This window comes from Pungitius pungitius, unplaced genomic scaffold (genome assembly GCF_949316345.1).
Source record: "Pungitius pungitius unplaced genomic scaffold, fPunPun2.1 scaffold_49, whole genome shotgun sequence".
Lineage (NCBI taxonomy): Eukaryota > Metazoa > Chordata > Actinopteri > Perciformes > Gasterosteidae > Pungitius > Pungitius pungitius.
The window spans coordinates 145,001-151,000 of record NW_026909924.1 but is presented as its reverse complement, the minus strand read 5'-3'; the positions used below and the strand labels follow the sequence as shown (position 1 = coordinate 151,000).

At 42.4% G+C, this 6,000-nt stretch overlaps 12 non-coding genes across 12 annotated transcripts; all 12 read left to right on the top strand.

The window, feature by feature from the left end:
• Positions 1 to 326: 326 nt before the first annotated feature.
• Positions 327 to 445, top strand: LOC134124335 (5S ribosomal RNA). Its single transcript, XR_009955789.1, has one exon. It is a non-coding gene; the product is annotated as a 5S ribosomal RNA (ribosomal RNA).
• Positions 446 to 838: 393 nt separating this feature from the next.
• Positions 839 to 957, top strand: LOC134124294 (5S ribosomal RNA). The gene has a single exon (XR_009955747.1). It is a non-coding gene; the product is annotated as a 5S ribosomal RNA (ribosomal RNA).
• A 396-nt stretch (positions 958 to 1,353) lies between these two features.
• LOC134124334 (5S ribosomal RNA) lies at positions 1,354 to 1,472 on the top strand. Its single transcript, XR_009955788.1, has one exon. It is a non-coding gene; the product is annotated as a 5S ribosomal RNA (ribosomal RNA).
• A 393-nt stretch (positions 1,473 to 1,865) lies between these two features.
• On the top strand, positions 1,866 to 1,984 carry LOC134124293 (5S ribosomal RNA). Its single transcript, XR_009955746.1, has one exon. It is a non-coding gene; the product is annotated as a 5S ribosomal RNA (ribosomal RNA).
• Positions 1,985 to 2,323: 339 nt separating this feature from the next.
• Positions 2,324 to 2,442, top strand: LOC134124292 (5S ribosomal RNA). Its single transcript, XR_009955745.1, has one exon. It is a non-coding gene; the product is annotated as a 5S ribosomal RNA (ribosomal RNA).
• A 395-nt stretch (positions 2,443 to 2,837) lies between these two features.
• On the top strand, positions 2,838 to 2,956 carry LOC134124291 (5S ribosomal RNA). The gene has a single exon (XR_009955744.1). It is a non-coding gene; the product is annotated as a 5S ribosomal RNA (ribosomal RNA).
• Positions 2,957 to 3,295: 339 nt separating this feature from the next.
• LOC134124290 (5S ribosomal RNA) lies at positions 3,296 to 3,414 on the top strand. The gene has a single exon (XR_009955743.1). It is a non-coding gene; the product is annotated as a 5S ribosomal RNA (ribosomal RNA).
• Positions 3,415 to 3,809: 395 nt separating this feature from the next.
• Positions 3,810 to 3,928, top strand: LOC134124300 (5S ribosomal RNA). The gene has a single exon (XR_009955753.1). It is a non-coding gene; the product is annotated as a 5S ribosomal RNA (ribosomal RNA).
• A 393-nt stretch (positions 3,929 to 4,321) lies between these two features.
• Positions 4,322 to 4,440, top strand: LOC134124288 (5S ribosomal RNA). The gene has a single exon (XR_009955741.1). It is a non-coding gene; the product is annotated as a 5S ribosomal RNA (ribosomal RNA).
• A 396-nt stretch (positions 4,441 to 4,836) lies between these two features.
• LOC134124333 (5S ribosomal RNA) lies at positions 4,837 to 4,955 on the top strand. The gene has a single exon (XR_009955787.1). It is a non-coding gene; the product is annotated as a 5S ribosomal RNA (ribosomal RNA).
• Positions 4,956 to 5,348: 393 nt separating this feature from the next.
• On the top strand, positions 5,349 to 5,467 carry LOC134124287 (5S ribosomal RNA). The gene has a single exon (XR_009955740.1). It is a non-coding gene; the product is annotated as a 5S ribosomal RNA (ribosomal RNA).
• Positions 5,468 to 5,806: 339 nt separating this feature from the next.
• Positions 5,807 to 5,925, top strand: LOC134124286 (5S ribosomal RNA). The gene has a single exon (XR_009955739.1). It is a non-coding gene; the product is annotated as a 5S ribosomal RNA (ribosomal RNA).
• Positions 5,926 to 6,000: the final 75 nt, after the last annotated feature.

Genomic DNA, 6,000 nt, shown 5'->3' with positions numbered 1-6,000 from the left:
ATTGTCGAAGAGATGCATGTTTAGTGTTGTTTTAACGTTGGATATATAAGGAACTTAGACAATATCATCAAAAATGATTCCGTTTCATGGTTGCTAAATTAGTGTTGATCAACATTTAACAATTGGCATACTTTTGTTTGTAATTTAGCCGTTGAAATACAGGTGCTAACCCAACATGTTAGAATTGCCAGTGAAGAAAAGTAAAGTTACCTTCAGGTTTTAGGAACCTCTCTTGCCAATCCTAAGAACTGCTTCAATTTTAGAAAAAGAAACTCTTCTGATTATCTTTGACACGTTTTAAAGGATTAGGAAAAAGATAAAAAGCAGCTTACGGCCACACCTCTCTGGTTCCGCCCGATCTCGTCTGATCTTGGAAGCTAAGCAGAGCAGGGCCTGGTTAGTACCTGGATGGAAGACCGCCTGGGAATCCCAGGTGCCGTAAGCTTTTTCACTTCTCTCTGGAAGCCGCCGAGCGCCGCAGATTGTACACCTACAAATTACAAAAAGAATATCACATTGTTGAAGAGATGCATGTTTAGTGTTGTTTTAACGTTGGATATGAAAGGAAATTAGACAATATTATCCAAAATGATTCCGTTTCATGATTGCTAAATTAGTGTTGATCAACATTTACGATTGGCATACTATTGTTTGTAATTTAGCCGTTGAAATACAGGTGCTAACCCAACATGTTAGAATTGCCAGTGAAGAAAAGTAAAGTTACCTTCAGGCTTTAGGAACCTCTCTTGCCAATGCTAAGAACTGCTTCAATTTTAGAAAAAGAAACTTCTGATTATCTTTCACACGTTTTAAAGGATTAGGAAAAAGATGAAAAGCAGCTTACGGCCATACCTCTCTGGTTCCGCCCGATCTCGTCTGATCTCGGAAGCTAAGCAGAGCAGGGCCTGGTTAGTACCTGGATGGAAGACCGCCTGGGAATCCCAGGTGCCGTAAGCTTTTTCACTTCTCTCTGGAAGCCGCCGAGCGCCGCAGATTGTACACCTACAAATTACAAAAAGTATATCACATTGTCGAAGAGATGCATGTTTAGTGTTGTTTTAACGTTGGATATATAAGGAACTTAGACAATATCATCAAAAATGATTCCGTTTCATGGTTGCTAAATTAGTGTTGATCAACATTTAACAATTGGCATACTTTTGTTTGTAATTTAGCCGTTGAAATACAGGTGCTAACCCAACATGTTAGAATTGCCAGTGAAGAAAAGTAAAGTTACCTTCAGGTTTTAGGAACCTCTCTTGCCAATCCTAAGAACTGCTTCAATTTTAGAAAAAGAAACTCTTCTGATTATCTTTGACACGTTTTAAAGGATTAGGAAAAAGATAAAAAGCAGCTTACGGCCACACCTCTCTGGTTCCGCCCGATCTCGTCTGATCTTGGAAGCTAAGCAGAGCAGGGCCTGGTTAGTACCTGGATGGAAGACCGCCTGGGAATCCCAGGTGCCGTAAGCTTTTTCACTTCTCTCTGGAAGCCGCCGAGCGCCGCAGATTGTACACCTACAAATTACAAAAAGAATATCACATTGTTGAAGAGATGCATGTTTAGTGTTGTTTTAACGTTGGATATGAAAGGAAATTAGACAATATTATCCAAAATGATTCCGTTTCATGATTGCTAAATTAGTGTTGATCAACATTTACGATTGGCATACTATTGTTTGTAATTTAGCCGTTGAAATACAGGTGCTAACCCAACATGTTAGAATTGCCAGTGCAGAAAAGTAAAGTTACCTTCAGGCTTTAGGAACCTCTCTTGCCAATGCTAAGAACTGCTTCAATTTTAGAAAAAGAAACTTCTGATTATCTTTGACACGTTTTAAAGGATTAGGAAAAAGATGAAAAGCAGCTTACGGCCATACCTCTCTGGTTCCGCCCGATCTCGTCTGATCTCGGAAGCTAAGCAGAGCAGGGCCTGGTTAGTACCTGGATGGAAGACCGCCTGGGAATCCCAGGTGCCGTAAGCTTTTTCACTTCTCTCTCTGAAAGCCGCCCAGCGCCGTAGATTGTACACCTACACAATTGTAAAAAAAATTTCACATTGTAGAAGAGATGCAATAGGAAGAAGATGAAAGGTGGCTTACGTCCATACCATCGTCAGGCCATTTGAGGTGGCGGGGACTGCAATGGCCATTCACCGATTGGCTGGGACCCCTGGGCGGGTCTTCTCTAGTCCATCCAATTTTCGGCATGGGATGTCACAGCCTTCTTTGCATACCCTTATTTAACCCACACAAAGATGCCAACGGCAGGCGTGTCATAATTCATTGACGCATTATAAAGGATTAGGAAAAAGATAAAAAGCAGCTTACGGCCATACCTCTCTGGTTCCGCCCGATCTCGTCTGATCTCGGAAGCTAAGCAGAGCAGGGCCTGGTTAGTACCTGGATGGAAGACCGCCTGGGAATCCCAGGTGCCGTAAGCTTTTTCACTTCTCTCTCCGAAAGCCGCCGAGCGCCGCAGATTGTACACCTACAAATTACAAAAAGAATATCACATTGTTGAAGAGATGCATGTTTAGTGTTGTTTTAACGTTGGATATGAAAGGAAATTAGACAATATTATCCAAAATGATTCCGTTTCATGATTGCTAAATTAGTGTTGATCAACATTTACGATTGGCATACTATTGTTTGTAATTTAGCCGTTGAAATACAGGTGCTAACCCAACATGTTAGAATTGCCAGTGAAGAAAAGTAAAGTTACCTTCAGGCTTTAGGAACCTCTCTTGCCAATGCTAAGAACTGCTTCAATTTTAGAAAAAGAAACTTCTGATTATCTTTGACACGTTTTAAAGGATTAGGAAAAAGATGAAAAGCAGCTTACGGCCATACCTCTCTGGTTCCGCCCGATCTCGTCTGATCTCGGAAGCTAAGCAGAGCAGGGCCTGGTTAGTACCTGGATGGAAGACCGCCTGGGAATCCCAGGTGCCGTAAGCTTTTTCACTTCTCTCTCTGAAAGCCGCCCAGCGCCGTAGATTGTACACCTACACAATTGTAAAAAAAATGTCACATTGTAGAAGAGATGCAATAGGAAGAAGATGAAAGGTGGCTTACGTCCATACCATCGTCAGGCCATTTGAGGTGGCGGGGACTGCAATGGCCATTCACCGATTGGCTGGGACCCCTGGGCGGGTCTTCTCTAGTCCATCCAATTTTCGGCATGGGATGTCACAGCCTTCTTTGCATACCCTTATTTAACCCACACAAAGATGCCAACGGCAGGCGTGTCATAATTCATTGACGCATTATAAAGGATTAGGAAAAAGATAAAAAGCAGCTTACGGCCATACCTCTCTGGTTCCGCCCGATCTCGTCTGATCTCGGAAGCTAAGCAGAGCAGGGCCTGGTTAGTACCTGGATGGAAGACCGCCTGGGAATCCCAGGTGCCGTAAGCTTTTTCACTTCTCTCTCCGAAAGCCGCCGAGCGCCGCAGATTGTACACCTACAAATTACAAAAAGAATATCACATTGTTGAAGAGATGCATGTTTAGTGTTGTTTTAACGTTGGATATGAAAGGAAATTAGACAATATTATCCAAAATGATTCCGTTTCATGATTGCTAAATTAGTGTTGATCAACATTTACGATTGGCATACTATTGTTTGTAATTTAGCCGTTGAAATACAGGTGCTAACCCAACATGTTAGAATTGCCAGTGAAGAAAAGTAAAGTTACCTTCAGGCTTTAGGAACCTCTCTTGCCAATGCTAAGAACTGCTTCAATTTTAGAAAAAGAAACTTCTGATTATCTTTCACACGTTTTAAAGGATTAGGAAAAAGATGAAAAGCAGCTTACGGCCATACCTCTCTGGTTCCGCCCGATCTCGTCTGATCTTGGAAGCTAAGCAGAGCAGGGCCTGGTTAGTACCTGGATGGAAGACCGCCTGGGAATCCCAGGTGCCGTAAGCTTTTTCACTTCTCTCTGGAAGCCGCCGAGCGCCGCAGATTGTACACCTACAAATTACAAAAAGAATATCACATTGTTGAAGAGATGCATGTTTAGTGTTGTTTTAACGTTGGATATGAAAGGAAATTAGACAATATTATCCAAAATGATTCCGTTTCATGATTGCTAAATTAGTGTTGATCAACATTTACGATTGGCATACTATTGTTTGTAATTTAGCCGTTGAAATACAGGTGCTAACCCAACATGTTAGAATTGCCAGTGAAGAAAAGTAAAGTTACCTTCAGGCTTTAGGAACCTCTCTTGCCAATGCTAAGAACTGCTTCAATTTTAGAAAAAGAAACTTCTGATTATCTTTCACACGTTTTAAAGGATTAGGAAAAAGATGAAAAGCAGCTTACGGCCATACCTCTCTGGTTCCGCCCGATCTCGTCTGATCTCGGAAGCTAAGCAGAGCAGGGCCTGGTTAGTACCTGGATGGAAGACCGCCTGGGAATCCCAGGTGCCGTAAGCTTTTTCACTTCTCTCTGGAAGCCGCCGAGCGCCGCAGATTGTACACCTACAAATTACAAAAAGTATATCACATTGTCGAAGAGATGCATGTTTAGTGTTGTTTTAACGTTGGATATATAAGGAACTTAGATAATATCATCAAAAATGATTCCGTTTCATGGTTGCTAAATTAGTGTTGATCAACATTTAACAATTGGCATACTTTTGTTTGTAATTTAGCCGTTGAAATACAGGTGCTAACCCAACATGTTAGAATTGCCAGGGAAGAAAAGTAAAGTTACCTTCAGGTTTTAGGAACCTCTCTTGCCAATCCTAAGAACTGCTTCAATTTTAGAAAAAGAAACTCTTCTGATTATCTTTGACACGTTTTAAAGGATTAGGAAAAAGATAAAAAGCAGCTTACGGCCACACCTCTCTGGTTCCGCCCGATCTCGTCTGATCTTGGAAGCTAAGCAGAGCAGGGCCTGGTTAGTACCTGGATGGAAGACCGCCTGGGAATCCCAGGTGCCGTAAGCTTTTTCACTTCTCTCTGGAAGCCGCCGAGCGCCGCAGATTGTACACCTACAAATTACAAAAAGAATATCACATTGTTGAAGAGATGCATGTTTAGTGTTGTTTTAACGTTGGATATGAAAGGAAATTAGACAATATTATCCAAAATGATTCCGTTTCATGATTGCTAAATTAGTGTTGATCAACATTTACGATTGGCATACTATTGTTTGTAATTTAGCCGTTGAAATACAGGTGCTAACCCAACATGTTAGAATTGCCAGTGAAGAAAAGTAAAGTTACCTTCAGGCTTTAGGAACCTCTCTTGCCAATGCTAAGAACTGCTTCAATTTTAGAAAAAGAAACTTCTGATTATCTTTGACACGTTTTAAAGGATTAGGAAAAAGATGAAAAGCAGCTTACGGCCATACCTCTCTGGTTCCGCCCGATCTCGTCTGATCTCGGAAGCTAAGCAGAGCAGGGCCTGGTTAGTACCTGGATGGAAGACCGCCTGGGAATCCCAGGTGCCGTAAGCTTTTTCACTTCTCTCTCTGAAAGCCGCCCAGCGCCGTAGATTGTACACCTACACAATTGTAAAAAAAATTTCACATTGTAGAAGAGATGCAATAGGAAGAAGATGAAAGGTGGCTTACGTCCATACCATCGTCAGGCCATTTGAGGTGGCGGGGACTGCAATGGCCATTCACCGATTGGCTGGGACCCCTGGGCGGGTCTTCTCTAGTCCATCCAATTTTCGGCATGGGATGTCACAGCCTTCTTTGCATACCCTTATTTAACCCACACAAAGATGCCAACGGCAGGCGTGTCATAATTCATTGACGCATTATAAAGGATTAGGAAAAAGATAAAAAGCAGCTTACGGCCATACCTCTCTGGTTCCGCCCGATCTCGTCTGATCTCGGAAGCTAAGCAGAGCAGGGCCTGGTTAGTACCTGGATGGAAGACCGCCTGGGAATCCCAGGTGCCGTAAGCTTTTTCACTTCTCTCTCCGAAAGCCGCCGAGCGCCGCAGATTGTACACCTACAAATTACAAAAAGAATATCACATT